The following is an 18,499-nucleotide window of genomic DNA, read 5'->3' as shown; positions in this document are numbered from 1 at the left end:
ATTGACCAAGATGTTCATCTCATCTAGTTCCATTTGCCCGTGTTTGGCCAAGTACCGTTTAAATAAATGTACGTACCTCACCACTTCCTCTGGCATCTCATTCCATATACGGTCCACCCTCTGGATGAAAAAGTTGCCCTTCAGGTTCCTATTAAATCTCTCCCCCTCACCTTAAACCTATACCCTCTAGTTCTTGATTCCCCAACCCTGGGAAAAAGACTGAGTGCATTGACCCTATCTATGCCCCTCATGATTCTATACACCTCTATAAGATCACTACTCACACCTCACTGAATAAAGTCCTAGCCTGCTCAACCTCTCTCTATAACTCAGTCCTTTGAGTCCTGACAACATCCTTGTAAATCTTTTCTGCACTCTTTCCAGACCAAAACTGAACCTTGAGCACTAGACCTACAGAAATCAGTTTCACTGTCCACATTCCGGTTTAATCATGACAATCACCAATTAGTCTGTGCATCACCTTCTGTTCCCCCACTTTCACCAGTCATTTCCTTTTTAACAGTGCACCAGTATAATGCCTGGTTTCACAGTTTGGCTAAAATCATCTCCACACTGAGCTCCATGGCAGCCAATCATTTTGATGTCACCCAGGCAAAAGCATTCTGTATTCAAATCCTACATTGGTAAAGAGTGCCGTAGGTTCAAACAGGACAAAGTCAGAGCTAGACTGAAGTGACTACTCATCATCCCTTCACTACTGGACATCTAACAGCTCCTGGCTAGCCAACCCTGTACTAGTGAATATTTTGTATACTACAACAATCTAGAATTTTACTCCTGCATAAGGTTAAGATTAAAAGTTTGGATAATATAAATGGTACAGTTTTATATGCAATAGAAACCAAAGAGGTTTATGTATAGAAAATGTTGATGGTGTCAGGAGAATTTGGTAAGGATATGAAAATATGAATGTGGAATATGAGCTATAAATTGAATACAAAAACAAAGAAGTTATACAGAACCTTTATAAAACCCTGGTTGGGTCTCTCCTGCTGTATTTTGTACAGTCCTGGACAGCTCATTTTAGGGACACATCAAGGCCTTGGAGAGATTTAGGAAGGCATGGGGGATGAGAGAAGCTGGAGTTGTTCCCTTAGGTACAGAGAAGCTAAAGAGATGTAATAGAGATGTTCAAAATCATGCAAGGATTTATTAGAGCAAGGGAATTGAAATTGCTTTCAGTAACCAGAAGACACAAGGGGGTTGGATGGGGGGAGAGAAATTGAATTGTTATGATCTGGAAAAACCTGATGGAAAAGGTGGTGGAAGCAGAGTCAGTAACAACCTTTAAAGGACACCAGGATACACTGGGAAAAACTGCAAGGCCCCAGGAAGGAGCAAGAAACCCTTCTGAAGAGCTTGATGGCTCCTCCTGTGCTGTTTGAATATATGGTACTGTAGCGACTCACCGCACCGGCATCAAACCGGCTCCCAACATCGCGAATGTCGTCGGAGGCCCCGATCCAAGATGGTGCAGGGCCCTCCTTCTTCCCCATCGTCGGGCTAGGAAAGGCTGCGTGCAGGAAGGTCAGGTGACACGGGCATGATGTCAGCACGGAAACTGTAGCGCGGGAAATTTCGGATATTAATGGCGCACGCACCCCTGTCATTCATTCGACTTCTGATTTCAAACCAGCTACTCTGTGTCTTCATTTTGTAGTCTGTAGCTGGCCGCTACATTGGTGACCCCGAAAGGCCCAAACGTTTTTGGACCCACGATGTCTGCACAACAAGATGTACAGGCAGTAGCCCTTAAACTGCCCACCTTCTGGACCCTCAGGCCTCGTGTCTGGTTCGACCAGGCTGAGGCCCAATTCCAGATTCGCCAGATCACCAGGGACGACACCAAATACTACTACGTGGTGAGCGCCCTCGACCAAGACACCGCAGCCCAGGTCGAGGACTTCATTCAGGCGCCCCCGGAGGAGGAGAAGTACGATAAATTCAAGACCCTCCTTCTCGAGACTTTCGGCCTTTCCCGACACGAACGGGCCTCCCGCCTACTCCACCTCGATGAGTTGGGCGACAGACCCCCCCCCCCCGCACTCATGAACGAGATGTTGGCCCTGGCAGACGGCCACAAACCCTGCCTGATGTTTGAGCAGGCCTTCATGGAGCAGTTACCCGATGACATCCACCTGCTCCTGGCGGATGCAGATTTCAGCGACCCCCGGAAGGTGGCTGCCCAGGCGGATGTCCTCTGGCGGGCGAGAAAGGAGAGCGGGGCGTCCATCGAACGCGTTGCCACGCCACATACCCAGTGGCCCAGCAGGCCAGACCCGGCAATCGAACACACCCCACCCGCCACCAGTTCTGAGATACCGACCAACCAATGGTGTTTCTACCACCAGCGGTGGGGCGCTGACGCCCGCAGGTGCCGGCCACCATTGCAGGTTTCCGAGAAACGCCAGAGCCAGCCGCCGCTAATGACTATGGCGCCTGGCCACCCGGATAGCCTCTTGTATGTGTGAGACAGGCGGTCCTGATGTCGTTTCCTAGTGGACACCGGAGCCGAAGTCAGCGTCATGCCTCCCAATAGCCACGAGACTCGCAACTGCGTAGCAGAACCCGCCCTCAGAGCCGCCAACGGTAGTGCCATTCGGACCTTTGGCACCTATTTGGTGCACCTCCAGTTCGGCACCTGCAACTTTACTTGGAAGTTCATCCTGGCTGCTGTCGCACAACCACTCCTCGGGGCAGACTTCCTTCTGTTGGTTGACCTGCAGGGTAAGTGTTTGGTACATGCCAGGACCTTCCAAACGTTCTCATTGAGTGAGGCCAAGCTACCAGCCCCACACCTCGACTCCGTCACCACATCGACCAACGAGTTCGCCAGGGTCCTGGCAGAGTTCCCATCCGTACTAACACCCCAGTTCTCCACCACCTTGCCCAAGCACGGTGTCCAGCAAAACATACCCACCCAGAACCCTCCCCTCCACACCCACGCCCAGCAGCTACCCCCAGACAAGCTCCGCCTCACGAAAGAGGAATTCAAAAAAATGGAGGAGTTGGGGATTATCCGCAGGTCAGACAGCCCATGGGCCTCTCCGCTACACATGGTCCCCAAGGCAGCCAGAGGCTGGTGACCCTGTGGCAATTACCAACACCTGAACGACATTACTACCCCGGACCAGTACCCCATGCCGCATATTCAGGACTTCGCTTCCAACCTGCCTGGGCGGTCCATTTTTTCCAAGGTCGACCTCATCCACGGCTATCACCAGATCCCGGTGCATTCGGATGACATTCCAAAGATGGCGCTGATCACACCTTTTGGCCTCTTTGAATTCGTCTGGATGCCCTTTGGGCTCAAGAACGCTGCTCAGTCCTTCCAACGGCTGATGGACGCAGTCAGGCACGACCTTGACTTCGTCTTCATATACCTCGACGACATCTTGATTGCCAGCAGCAGCTGCCAGGAACATTTCACGCACCTCCGCCAACTCTTTTCTTGCCTGAGGGATTTCGGCCTGACCATCAACCCAGCCAAATGCCAGTTTGGGCTTGAGTCAATCGATTTCCTGGGCCATCGGATCAACAAACAACGGCGCCACACCCCTGCCTGCAAAGGTCGACGCCATCTACCATTTCGCCAGACCCACCTCCATCAAGGGCTTGCAGGAATTCCTCGGTATGGTAAACTTTTATCACCGGTTCGTACCATCCGCGGTCTGCATCATGCACCCGTTGTTTGCTCTCCTGTCGGGCGGAAGCAAGGACATTGTTTGGTCAGAAGAGGCTCACACCGTGTTCGTCGAAACCAAGCAGGCCTTGGCGGACGCGGTCACGTTGGTGCATCCATGTACAGATGTCCCGACTGCCCTCGCGGTCGACGCCTCCAGCGCAGCGGTCGGAGACATTTTAGAGCAGCTTATCGAAGGGCGTTGGCAACCGCTGGCGTTCTTCAGCAGGCACCTTCGACCACCAGAGCTCAAATATAGCGCCTTCGATCGCAAGCTGTTGGCATTGTACCTGGCCATCAGACACTTCCGATACTTCTTGGAGGGCAGGCAGTTTACAGCTTTCACCGACCACGAGCCGTTGACCTTCGCTTTCAACAAGGTCTCAGATCCCTGGTCAGCACAGTAGCAGCGGCACTTGTCGTACATCTCAGAGTTCACCACTGACGTCCGCCATTTGTCTGGGAAAGAGCACGTGGTCGCAGATGCACTGTCACGGCCCACCATCCAAGTTTTGTCCCAGGGGGTGGATTTTGGCGCCTTGGCGGAGGCACAGTGAACGGACATGGAGGTGCCCAGGTATCGCACCGCAGTCTCAGGCCTGCAACTGCAAGACCTAGTGGTAGGCCCCGGTGAACGCACCCTGCTCTGCGATATCTCCAACCTACCCGCTGGAGGTTCGACCATATCCACGTCAACCTGGTCGGCCCCCTCCCAGTCTCCCAAGGAGCGCAGTACCTCCTCATGATTGTTGACCGTTTTACCCGCTGGCCTGAAGCCATTCCCCTCGCAGACACCTCCACCCAGTCCTGCGCGCGGGCCCTTTTATCAATTTAGGTGGCCCGTTTCGGTGTCCCGGCACATATCACCTCAGACAGGGGAGGTCAATTCACCTCCAGCCTGTGGTCTGCCGTCGCCGACCTGTGGGGTTCCCGGATCCACCTCACCACCGCCTATCACCCGCAATCCAATGGGCTGGTGGAGAGGTTCCATCAACACCTGAAGTCGGCACTCATGGCCCGCCTTAAGGGGCCCAACTGGGTAGACAAACTCCCCTGGGTCCTGCTGGGGATACGCACCACACCAAAAGAGGACCTGCATGCCTCGTCCGCGAGATGGTCTACGGAACGCCCTTAGTCGTCCCAGGTAAGTTCCTACCAGCCCCTCGGGGGCCAGAGGAAGAACCTACCGCAGTGCTCGACCGGCTGCACGAGCGGCTTGGAAACCTGGCCCCGATACCCACCTCGCGACACGGACAGGCCCCAACCCATATGCCGACTTCCCTCTGAGACTGTAAGTTTGTCTTTGTCAGGAGGGCCGCGCACCGAACATCGCTGCAGCGGCTGTATGAAGGGCCGTTCCGGGTCATCGGGAACAATGGGTCTACGTTTGTGCTGGACACTGGGAGACACGAGGAGGTTTTTACAATTGACCGGCTGAAGCCGGCTCATTTAGACTTGGACCAATCTGTGGTGGTCCAACAAGTGTGACGCAGGGGCAGGCCACCCAAGTCATAGTTTATTGAATTCTGGTTTTCGCGACGGTATCACCGGTTCTGGGGGGGGTGGGGGGGGAGGGGGGGGTTATGTAGCGACTCACCGCACCAGCATCGAACCGGCTCCCGACATCGCGAACATCGTCAGAGGCCCCGATCCAAGATGGCGCGGGGCCCTCCTTCTTCCCCATCATCGGGCTAGGAAAGCCCATGCGCAGGAAGGTCAGGTGACCCGCACGTGACATCAGTGCAGGAACTTTAGCGCGGGAAGTTTCGGATATTAAAGGCGCACCGTGCCCCTGTCGTTCATTTGACTTCTGATTTCAAACCAGCGACTCTGTGTCTTCATTTTGTAGTGTGTAGCTAGCCGCTACAGTACTACAATTTTATGGTGCTATATAAATAATCTCAACAAAAGAGGACCTGAATTGTTCCAATTTTAAACAGCAGAAATAACACTGGATTTTGGTTTTTCAAATGCCTGACATTTTTATTTGAACAGGCAGAATTATAATGAGTAATCATTACCCTTGTTTAAAAATGTGTTTGACACTCACCATTAAATGCCTGTACAGAGCTATATACATACTATTTATCTCATCTGTGGTACAACTGCTTATTATCATTTCTATAACACTCTGCTGCCAATTAAGTGCAACAAGCTGAAGAATGCCACACCACTGTGGAAAACAGCAAAGAGTGGTACCCTGCATTTTCCTTAAATGTGCCAGCCAGTGATGTTTACATGGGGAGTGCGCAGCAGAGGCACAACTAACCCCAGAATCATTGTCACATTAAGGATGTGGCTATACACGCGTAAAATGTGTTTGTTTAAAGCGCTCTTCCAAACATGGAATATCCATTCCTGATATGCAGTGGGCAAGCAGTTTGCAACATCGTTCATTCCAATCTTTGGATTTTTTTTTCACCAATCCAACTATAAACTGCGACAGCAAGTACTCATTTGCATTCTGTGGCTGCACACATCTCTCTCCATCTTGTCAGCTACAACTCTATCCGAGCCTTTCTCAGGTGAGCAAAACAGCTACACCTCAAACGTGCTGAGATTGTTTTCCCGAGGGGGGAGGTTAGCTTGAAGAGGTAGAGGGGTCAGACTGTGTCTTCTCCCTATTGTGTCTGCCTCTAACAAGCCAGAGCCGTTTAAAGCTTTCCCCTGGAGAGTTCCACTCAGCACTGCGGAAAAGATTATGGAGATTGGCCACTGCTGTCATGTGACTGATGCTGGGCAACATGTGCCATTGGCCTGCCTGGTGCAGAATTATCTGGAGCAGCACCATTATAGGCTAAGGCTTTCTTTATAGAGAATCAGAGGAAGACTGTGCAGCTCCAGAGAGGTAAGCCTTCCCATTTTTTCATTAAATACCAACTAATAATCCTTCAGCATCGCTCACTTTAAATTTTGGTCCACAGCAGACTGTTTGTTAATAGCCCACAAATCATTTATTCCAGAGGGGTAGAAACAGAGTCTTTATACCAGTCTGTCTTTCATTTTGAGGTCGGTCCTTTATGGCTTGTATTTCACAAAAAAACAGAAGCCTGGTCGTAAAATGTGTCAGGAAATAATTAGCTTTCAGGATGATCTATTATACTTTGTTCTGTCATCAGGTTATTTTAAGCAGAGCATCTCCAGGCGTGTATCTGTCATTTCCTTCTCGTTTCTCCTCTGCTGCCAATGTGAATCCATAAATACGTTTAGCATTGGTGCTGGTGAAGAAACACGATGTGCTGTGTGATAACAGTCATTATTTATGCTTCAACTTTCATCCATTGCAGTATCTTAATGGGAAGAAAGAGAAGCCGAGACCTTGAGGATGTAAATGCATTTCAGGAATTCTACGCAACCTCCATCAAGGTACAATTTCATTTTCCAATCTATTAATTTTCCTTGACTCCAGAAATGATTTGCGGTGTGAAGAGAGTAATAAATGGGATGTACACACTTGGATAACATAATCGTGGTTTCCCTTAAATCTGCATAATCTGCTTGACTCTTTCTGTGGCTGAGTACAATACAGCAGTTGACACAGGCTTAGGAAAACATTGCAATGGCTGAGTACTGATTACCTGTTAAAGCATATTGAATGAAACAGGCCAGAAATGATTCAGTTCAGCCCCAAAATAAATTTATATTATTCTCTCTGCTCAGCCTAATTTTATTTCTTTGTTTCATTCCTACCTTGCCTTTTGTGTTTATACGTTGCTTGTTGCAGGGATGATCCTGATTGTGAATTCAGTTTTCAGTAAGATGTGTGGAGGTATCCATTAATGTTCCAGCTGCTTCCCTCACCCTCACACCTCCACCCCTCCCCCTCCCAAAATTACTACCCAACAATTAGAAATGGTGTTAATCAAACCTTCTCCTTTCCTATTAATTTCACAGACTAATTCACAACACCTGGGTCAAGACCCTTTAGTCACTACAGGAATAATTTTACAAGTTTGTGTTGCTATGGAGAATTGGTCCACTTATAGCCTGATACAGTAATTCAGAAGTGTGATCTACAAACATTCTCCATTATCAAAGCAAACCACTGAAATTCCAGGCAGTGACATTTTAAAAGCATCTTTCAAATTCATATAATCTTAGATACAGTACAGGAAGAGGCCATGCCAGCTCCCAACCAGACAACATAACTCATTAGAAGTAATCAACGGTGGAACACTTCTAAAATTCCCTTATGAAGTTACTGCATGTGTAAACCTTATGATTTAACACTCTCAATATAAAATATTGCATGACTGTGACACAAGGAAAAAAAATTCTTGCTCAGGATCAGCATGGAAATAGCTGTTTCTATCTTGTATGACTCTAGGGTGTGGAAGGTATGAGTAAGCCCAGCATTTACTGCACATTCATAGAATCTGGGAGGAAGGCAATTCAATTGGACTACCCTCCTGAACTGGCATGATCCGTGTGGGGAAAGTGGTCCCATAAGGTTTGGAGTTCTAGGAATGTGGCCTGAAGGACAATGTTTGTCCATCAGAATGGTGTGTTCCTTGGAGGTGAAGATATATTCATAAGTAGACTGCTCTCAACCTTCTAGGTCAGTGATGCACAACATCCGGCTCATGGGCCACATTTGGCCCAAGGGTTCTTTCCAGCAGTGAGTACTGAGTTGTCAGCGCTGACAGCTCCCCTGACCTACGCTTATCTGCAGTGCAACTTAGCCCCTGAAGTTGGTTCCTCAACAGGGAGATCCAGTGGAGTCTGTTGGACATGGCAAGTCCCCATCCCCCACCCCCAAATCTTTGACAACCTGTTAAGTTAGTCATCCAGACTATTAAAAAAAAATGCTTTTAAATTTGTAAATATGAAATCTTTGAAACAAATTAAAAGAATTAAAATATCTAAAAACAGTATAAACAATTAAATATGTATGAATATGTTTAAGAGATTGAAACAGACACTTAAATAGGCAAGGCATAGAAGGATATGACCCTAATGCAGGCAAATAGGATTGGTGGAGATGGGCAAAAAGGTCGACATGGACGTGGTTGGTCGAAGGGCCTGTTTCTGTGCTGTACAACTCTGTGACTCCATGCATCTAAATTTAAATTAGCAATTAAATACATGTAGATTACCAACTAATCAAAAATGTGTGATTCAATCATACAATGCCTTTTTTTGTCAATGTTATGCAATTAAAAACTGACCTTATCCAGAGTGAAACTCGGTAGTGTCAATTCAATAGGATGACCCCCATTCTTCCAGAAATTCGACCAGGCACCCTTGCGTGCCTGACACGATAACTGTGCCAGACACACACACAGACTGACGTCATTCCTTGTGTAATGTTTCACAGCGTGAGTGGGAGCTCATTTATTCAAAAAGGGAAACAGAAAGCAGGAAACTACAGGCCAATTAACTTAACATCTGTCATGGGAAAAATGTTAGAAGCTGGTTAAAGATCAGTTGGAAGACTTCAAGGTAAATCCGGAGAAGTCAAAGTGATTTTGTGAAAGGGAAATTGTGTTTATTGGAGTTCACTTAAGAAGAAAAATATGCTATGGATAAAGGGGAACTTAGATTTCTAGAAGACATTGATAAAGCATCAAAGGTTATTGTGGAAAATAAAACTCATGGTGTAAGAGGTTACATATAGATGTGGGTTGATTGGCTGGCTAACAGAAAACTGAGACTAGACACAAACAGCATGCCAAAAAATAATAGGAAGTAAGGGTGCAAAGGGGAGGAGAAATTTACAATAAACATTATTGTTAGAAGGGAAGTATCAGGTAAACAAAATGGACCAAGAATTGGCAAATTCTCTTTATCCTAGGGAGCTAAAAGAAGAGGCTAGAGAGATAGTGTATCCATTGGCTGTGATCTTCCAAAATTCCCTGAATTCTAGAATGCTCCCAGTGGATTGGAAAGCTGCAAATTTAACACTGCTATTCATGAAAGAAGTGTTAGAGATTACAGGGAGTTGGAGGCTACTCGACCTAACATCTGTTCTCAGGAATATACTGGAGCCCATGTAGTAACTGGTCATCTAGAAATTCATTATTTGATTAGATAGAATCAATGTAGTTTTATGAAAGGGCTTCTAAAACAAAAAAATCCTTGTAAGTGAGTTATAGGGAGAGGTTGGGCAGGCTAGGACTTTATCCCTCAGAACATAGGAGATGAAAGGGTGACCTTATAGAGGTGTATAAAATCATGATGGGTACAGACAGGGTGAACACACATCGTCTTTTTCCCAGGGAAGGGGAATTAAAAACTAGAGGGCATAGATTTAAGGTGAGAGGTAAAAGATTTGAAAGGGACCTGAGGGGAAACTTTTTCATGCAGAAGGTGGTGCGTATATGGAATGAGCTGCCAGGGGAAGTGGTTGAGGCAGGTACAATAACAACATTTAAAAGACATTTGGATAAGTGCACGGACAGGAGGAGTTTAGAGGGATATGGGCTAAACGAGGGCAAATGGGACTAGCTTGGTGGGTATCATGGTGGACATGGATGAGTTGGGCTGAAGGGCCTGTTTCCAAGCTGTATTACTCTATGACTCAGTACTCAGCAGGTCAGGCAGCATCTGTGGAGAGAGAAAGGATCAATGAAGCTTCATCAGATGTAACTACAGTGATAATAATGTAGAATCTGCTGCTTGTAGATATTTGAAAGTAGAATTTCCTGACTGACAATATAATGTAGATTCACATGATGGAGTACAGTGTATTTTGATGGAGCTGCAAACTCCATACCATGAAATGTAGAATATCCTGGTGGACATAATGGAATGTTAGTGCTCCTATAGACCTGTAGGATTTCAATATTGCTTGATGGAATATTATGTCTGCTGACGGATCTGGTGTTTTCTGAAGGACTTGACATCATGTCAAATCTTGTTGTGAACAATCACAATTCATTAGCAGCACACCCTGTTATTAATGCACAAATTGCTCACAGGTTTGGGAAATTAAGTGAGCTGTGGGACTTAGGAATCTCCAGATCTCCTTGTCAACTTACACCCTCTGCCATTTGCTTCACGGAGTTGTTAAGGAAATAAAGAAGTCGGCAACTTCTGGTGCTTGCACATGCTTACTTAACTGTGGAAGTCAGGAGCCCCGGGGTTGTCCAAGTAGCCCTGCACCTGAGAGTGTGCTCTCCAGTATCTTGCTGAAGGACTTGGCACTCAATTAAGTACTCATTAAGTACTGACTAGGAGCGCCATATAAACAAGTGAGTCAGCCCACCAACTTCATTCTGCACTTCCCCTCAACCCAGAATAGCCCACACACCTCCACCCCTGTCCTCCTCACACCCATACTGACCTGGTTTAGATTTTTGGGTTCAGTTGTCCAAGGCTGGAGTAAGGCCTCAGCAGTGAGGAGGAGATTTGAGGACATTTAAGACCTATTAAAACTGCTTTAAATAATTTTTTAGATCGATAAAAAAAATTATCCAGATCTGGCTAGAATAGGGGTGGTGTAGTCAACAGCCTGCTGGAGAAGGCAAAAATAATAGTGTTCCCCTCCTGGATGGCAGCAACAGAGTGGAATGACAAATGCACTGGGATCAGTTACACAGTCAGGTTCAGACCTACAGCACAAGTTCAGGATGTCCAGTACTAGGAGCAACTGACAGACAGTCATTTCCTTCAGAACAGTGGCTACCATCACCTCCAATCAGCCCAATTAAAATCGACAGTGTCAAGAGTAATAAAATAGAATTTAACTTATTTCATTGCCTTGTTGCAGTGATATTAGATGTAGGCATTTACTTGGGTCTATCTTTAAAATGTGCATTGTCTTTGCAGCATTGATTTCTTTGATGCAATTTGCTTTAACAAGTTATATACTTTGAAAATTGTATTCATAAATTCACTTTGGAGTGCACACAAAATGGCAGGAGCTCTGCCTAATCAAGCTTGTGTTTAAAAGACACAAAAATCTCTTTAGTTGCTTTTATTGTCAGTACATTGACCCACTTACAACGGTTGTTGGTTTTTCAAAATTCATAAACAGTCCTTAACCAAAGTAGCATGCAGCCTAAAACAAAATTGCATTCCAAAAATAGCACAAGTGGGAGAAAGATGTTAAGTACCATTTCCAGAAATGGAAATGAGTTAAATGTGGTTTTATTTTAATATGTCTCCAGTCCAATGCAATCATTTACACTATTTCTATATACTTCACCATATACAGTTCAGAACAAAGAAAAGAAATTCTGGTCAAACTAGGAAAATCTGGTAAATTCCCAAACCTGCTAAGCAATTACATGTAATTCCCCAATAAATGAAAATGATTTTTTTCATTCCATCCTTGATTATTTCAAATACAAGTATTTTAATATTAGTTTTTGGTTTCTGTTAGAACAATTTAAATGTATATATTTTTTATTCCCAATATTTCTTAAAATGCCTGTGACAGTCACTATAATATTCCTTTGTTTTCTTATTCTGAAGATAAAATACTGTTGATATAGGTCCTTACTGTACAGTGTGCATCCTGTAATTAGCTAGTCAACATCACAGTGATGTAAATGTATCTGCTGTTCTACATTCCCTCAACTTCATAAGTTTTTCCCTTAGTTTTTTGGACATATATTGTTACATTTATCTATTGTTCTGCATATCCTGATATCCCATATCCTGATAGGAAATTTTTAAAATTGGCATGCTAGAGAGGATGCAATTATAATTGATCCCTAATTTTCTTCAGAAGATGATAATTGGCTGATTCCTATTGGTGGTACAGTCCATTTGGTGAGGAGGCCTTCACAAGCAGTTAAGTGGGAACTTTGCTGATGATCCAGGGAATGTTGAAGGAGTGAAAGCCAGACAGGTTTGATTTATTTTATAATCTGGAGAAATAATGAGAAGGGTAATAACACTCACACTGCTTAAATGTAGATTGGACAGCAACTACAGAGCATTGCACATGTGCAATTAAATGTAAAAATGATGAACCTTCTGAAATTGTCCTGCCCGATAAAAGATATCTCACCTGGAGACCAGATACTGAAATGCATGGATGTTGTGATTTTGCTTTACTTTCACAATGGATCCTATTAAACTTCCGTTAGGACAAGTTCACTTGAACGTACATATATTTTCAATAGTGTGGTAAGTCTCCAGCAGTTTCTGTTTTTATTTCAGGTTTCCTGCATCTGCAGTTTTTTTGGCTTTTCAATTTTCCACTAATTTTGCCTACTCAGAGACATTAAAGAAAGCTCTTGAACACAAGGACAAAAATAAAAGCTTTTAAGTATTTAAAAAATATATGCTTACTAAGAAACTGACTACTTACTCAGCAATAAGTGAATTAGTATAGATTTTATAGAAGTCATTTTCAGTTACTTAAGGTGGGTTTTTTTTAGTCTAGGTCTCAGGTGGTCACGGATCACTGCTGTCCGTTAGACCATGAGTTTTGTGCCAGGTCTGAGGTCTTGATCTTCAAAAACCCTTTTCCTCAATTGACCGAAGGCTGTGCAGACACATTGAAGGTGGTGATGGACTTCTTCATCAATATCTGCCTTTGCTAAGAGTGGCTCTCCAGATAAGGGAAGTGGTTCACATTTTCCAGGGCCTCATTGGGAACCTTTTTTGTCAGAGGGCAGTTCACGGGGGCAGGTTGGTAGAAGACCCTTGTCTTGCAGACATTGATTGTAAGGCCCATTCTCTCAGATGAGTTGGTAAACCAAACTCCAGCTCTATCACAGCTGGAGATTACCAGGTAGACAGAAAAATAGAGAAATGCAACATTCCCACTGACTCCCAGGAATCCCTGGCCCATGACCACTCAAAATGGAGAAAGAGCATTCAGATGGTGTTGAGTATCTTGAGTTCATGCATCCGGACCATACAGGAGCCCCGCATAAGCAGCAGAAGGAGTTCACCATCTCACAAACTACTCACCCACTTGCCCCATTAGCCACCTCCTGCCCATCTGTGGAAGTGTCTGCAGTTCTTACATTGGCCTCATCAGCAACCTCAGAGCCCACAAAACATGGATTAGTACATGGACAGGAGAGGTTTAGAGGGATATGGGCCAAACACAGCTCTGTGGGCACCATGTTCGGCATGGACGAGTTGAGCCAAAGGGCCTGTTTCCATGCTCTATGACTCTATGATTCTAAATCCAGAGTAGAAGTAAGTCATCCTGAGTGACTGCCTAAGGAGAGAGTGGTTCTCTGTTGGTGCTTTGGACCCTTGTATTATAAACGTCTAGCAGAGTTGGATAGCTCCCAAGCTAGGAGCCAACACAGGGAGGGGGTGAGGCACATAGTACAGTTAGCTTTAAGTAGCAGCCGGACAAGCACATGAGGGAAAAGGGAATGGAGACCTGTACTGATACATGTGGATCAGAAAAGACGAGGCGAAGTTTAAGTGGAGCGTAAATGCATTGGATTAGTTGAGCCAAATGGCCTGGTTCAATGCCGTTTACATCCTCCATAAAAACCCCGCATACCTTCAGCACAATCCCAACCCCATGAACAAGAATGGGTCAGAGGATAAGTATTGGGAAACAAATAATTCTCTGCCTGACTGTCCAAAGTCTTTCCATCTCTAAGGGATGATGAGAACAACTCCAACAACAGCTTTATACACTCAGATATTTCTCACCATTTCTTAGCCTCTAGTCTCCCCTAAAGGACTCAGGACTGGCCTTGGTACTTTACAGCAAGGCCGCCTCAATTCCTTAACCCAAGCCAAACACATTCAGTCCTTGAATCAACCATTGCATTATTTTTATTTCTAACACTGCCATCTCCCTCTCTTGCTTTTAGATTCATTCTTGAATACTTGTTTGAACCAGGTCTCTGTTCAGGCAACCAGATTATAGTCCAAATGCTGAGAAACTTCAACCGCAGCAGTGTCACCCAATTAAAAGCATGTCCTGAGCTATTTACTTATCATGACACAGAAGGAGGCCATTAGGCCTATTGAGTCCATGCCAGTTCTCCTTGCCCCTCTTCCTTTTTCCCGGTAACCCTACAGCTTACTCTCTTACATGCCAATGAGCTCCCCTCCAACTCTTTTTGCAACTAACCAATGCTAAAGGATAATTGCATCCATCAGTTAACCTACAAGCAAGTCTTGGGGCTGTGGGAGGAGACCCACGCGTTCATGGAGAGAATGTGAAAACTTCACACAGACAGCACCAGAGAGAAGAATGGAACCTGGGTTCCTGGAACTGTGAGGCAGCAACACTAACCACTGCAACACCATCACCCTTAGAAACTGTTATACAGTCCCAGAAAGCAATCCAAATGCTAAACATTGGTTCTTGTCTCAAGCAGACTGCAATACAATGGAAAAGGATTGGAACCCCTTCAATGCACCTCCAGAAGGATATATTGACTCTGGCTATAGTGCAGGGCAGATCCACCAAAATGATATTAAGTTAAGGAGATTAAATCTTAAGAATTGGCTTGAATCCCTGAATATAGGATTTATGAGGAGTGATCTGATGAAGATTTAAAGGACAACAGGATTTGTTGGCAAAGGCAAAAGGCATCAATAATGAGGGGACACACGGTGAAAGATAATCTGTTTAGGAATAGCATCAACAGGCACTTTTTCACACAAAGGGTTGAGATTTGAAAATCAAAAACCCTGCAAATGGTGGAAATCTGAAACAAAAACAGGAAATGCTGGAAAAACTCAGCAGGTCAGGCAGCATCTGTGGAAAGAGAAACAGGCGACGTTTTGGGTCTGCAGCCCTTCATAAGAAACAGAGAGGTGCCTGTAGGTTTTCAGTAGAAGAGATGGGGGAGAAGGGATGTGTAGAACAAAGGGAATATCTGTGATAGGATGAGTCGATTGGCTTAATGAGGGCAGTTACCAGCACATTGTGCTACTAGGTCTGTGCAATGAGATGTTAATGGTAAGGTGATGGGACCTGCCTGGCAAATTAAATATATACATGTAGGATAAGAACAAAAGCAGAAATTAGGAAATGCTAGAAAATCTGTTTAGTTTTAGGAATATAGAACAAAGGGAGCTGTGGACTGGTTCCCTGGTGGAGAAAGCTTCAAGGATCTCAGTGATCTACTCTTATCCCTACATTATCATGTGTAGGTAAAAGGAATGGGGCTGTTCTACCAACAGCATGAGAAAAGAATTTTAAGTTTGGAAAGGTTTATAATGAGAACTCTAAAGAGGGAACATATTCATGTTTTCTTACAATGGAGAAGGAGGCCATTCAGCCCATTGAGTCTATGCCAGCTCTCAGAGCATTCCCATCAGGGCCATTCCCCATTTATTTTCCAGTAGCCTATACCCTCTGACATAACTATCAACTTCCCCTGATTCTCCTACCACTCACCTACACACTATGGGCAATTAACCCACCAACTAGCATGAGGTTGGAATGTGGGAGGAAACTGAAATAACCTAAGGAACAGGGAGAATGTGCAAACATGGAAACTCCACACAGACAGCACCGGAGATCAGGATCGAACTTGGATCACTGGAGCTGTGAAGCAGTGGCACATCCTGCTCTGCCACTGTGCCCAATTTATAAGGATAACCGCAGTCTAGCTAGTCTCATCAGAACCTGGGGAATTTCTGCCATTATCATGAAAATATATAGTGAAACACTGAAGATCCAAATTAATTGATAGGAATTAGTGTGGATTTGCAAGAGGAAAGAGTTGTTGTATAAATTATCAGTTGTATTGATTAAATGTCAAATCTGTGGTTAAGCCTGAGATATGATACACTTGGACTCTATTTGGCTTTAAACAAGATACGTCATGGGAAAGTTATTGGAAAATAAGTGAAATTGTCAGTGTGCTGAGGTGGATTATGTTATGGTTGAAAAGACAGGGATTCTGCACAGTGGTAAGCATTGGAATGTAACACATGAAGTCATTCTGGGCTTAGTATTAACACCAGCTTCCTTCAACAGTGTTATAATTTAACTGAAATTTGGCTTCAGTTGCTTCATCGCAGAGTTTAGGATGATCCCCAAACAGCAACTGGGGAAAACTCCGTGGAGAGTGAAGACAGACTCCGGGGAATTAGACTGTCCGGAGAAGAGGCAGCTGCTTGGTGGTTGCAGATTAATGTTGGGCATTCATGCATTTAATAGCAGAGCATTACAGGATTAGTGAGGGATTGTAGACCAAAGTGGGAAAAGAATGATTGAGTAGTAATAGATCCATTGAGGTCTTTTTTTTTAAAAAAAGCATTTATTAGGTAAGGATTTTCCTTTGATGTATTGATCAAAGGAAGTAATTCACCATTGCACAGGGCATTTGTCAGATGCCGTAGAGAACACTGTGTGTATTTCTATAATCCATGCAAGAATGATACAGCTGAGGCAGAAACTATACAGACAAGAGGTATAGAAAGTTAAACGTCCAGGAAATGATATATAGAGCCATAGAATCAAATAGCATGGAAACAAGCCCTTTGGCCCACTGAGTCTGCACCGACCATCCAGCACCCATTTACACTAAATCCACACTAATCCTATTTTACTCTTCTCACTGACGACTTACTATATACAGAATGAGGCCATTCAGCCCATCAGATCCATGCCAGCTTCCAGCAGAGCAATACCATCAGTCCATTCCCACTCTCCTTACTTCCTTGCTAATCATTCTCACATGCCCATTGATTTCCCTTTGATTCACTTGCCACCTACTTTAAAGGGACAATTTACAGTGTGGCCAAACAGCCACCCAACACATCTTTGGGATGTGGGAGGAAAATGGAGCACCCAGAGCAAACCTACACAGTCACAGGGAGAACATGCAAACTCCACACAGCTGGGGCCCTTACAGTTTGTCATATACCTCAATGATATGGATATGAATGTGGGAGATATAATTAATATATTTGCAGATGACACAAAAATTGTTTGTGGTGTCGATAGGAGAATAGTTATAGGCTGCAGGATGACATCGATCAGTTGTTTAGATGGGACAATGGAACGATGGCAGGTAGAATTTAATCTGATAAGTGTGAGCTGATGCACAGTGGGAGGACTCATGTGGGTAGGATGTACACAGTGAATGAAAACATTAGTTAAGACACTGCTGGAGTTCAGTTATATGCAGTTGTAATCACCACATGATAGAAAAGATGTGATTTCACTGGAGGCGGTGTAGAAGAGGTTCACCAGTATGTTGCCTGGTGATGGAGCATTTCAGTTAAGAGGTCAGACTGGACAGGACGGGTTTGTTTTCCTCGGAGTGGAGAAGGCCAAGGGAGGATCTGATAGAGGGATACAAAATTAAGAGGAGCACAGGTAGGGTATACAGTAGGAAATTTTCCCCATAGCAGACATATCTAAAACAGGAGGGCCTGGGTTTAGGGTAAGGGTAAGAGATTTAGAAGGGATCTGAGGAAGAGCTTTGTCACCCAGAGGGAGGTTGGAATCTGGAGCGCACTACCTGACGAGGTGGTGGAGGCAGGTACTCTCACAACATTTAAGAAGTATCTGGCTAAACACTTGAATCACCATGGCATAGAAGGCTACAGACCAAGTGCTGGTAAATGTGATTCGCACAGATGGGTACTTGATGGTCGGCATGGACCTGGTGGGCTGAAGGGCCTGTTCCTTTTGCACATGACTGTGACTCTATAAATCAAATGTTTGGGAATCAAGGAATACCTGTAATGTGAAGACCAGTTAGGTTGATAACTAGTTTTCCTCACTGAATACCATGGATCTGAAGTTGATGTGAATACATTTTGAAGTTGTTTGGGAGTTTAATTTAGAAACATCCAGCAGGTCAGGCAGTGGCTGTGGAGAGAGAAACAGTTAAAATTTTAGGTCCGGGACCTTTTGTCAGAACTGGAAAAGAGGGGAAGTCGTGGAGTCTCAGA

At 44.9% G+C, this 18,499-nt stretch overlaps 1 protein-coding gene across 3 annotated transcripts in view; it reads left to right on the top strand.

The window, feature by feature from the left end:
- Positions 1 to 6,160: 6,160 nt before the first annotated feature.
- The window catches only part of tmem108 (transmembrane protein 108), a 48,339-nt gene continuing 36,000 nt past the window's right edge, over positions 6,161 to 18,499 (top strand). For 2 of the 3 annotated variants that reach the window (XM_052016660.1, XM_052016658.1), the window contains exons 1-2: positions 6,507 to 6,551; positions 6,991 to 7,069. The gene's annotated coding sequence lies outside the window, so the exon portion shown is untranslated. Of the gene's footprint in view, positions 6,229 to 6,506; positions 6,552 to 6,990; positions 7,070 to 18,499 lie in introns of those variants that run through there. The other variant, XM_052016659.1, reaches the window with a different exon arrangement.

The sequence above is a fragment of the Pristis pectinata genome, chromosome 5 (assembly GCF_009764475.1).
Source record: "Pristis pectinata isolate sPriPec2 chromosome 5, sPriPec2.1.pri, whole genome shotgun sequence".
NCBI classification, from domain to species: Eukaryota; Metazoa; Chordata; class Chondrichthyes; order Rhinopristiformes; family Pristidae; genus Pristis; species Pristis pectinata.
The sequence above is the reverse complement of the archived record's forward strand: the minus strand, read 5'-3'. Positions and strand labels throughout refer to the sequence as shown.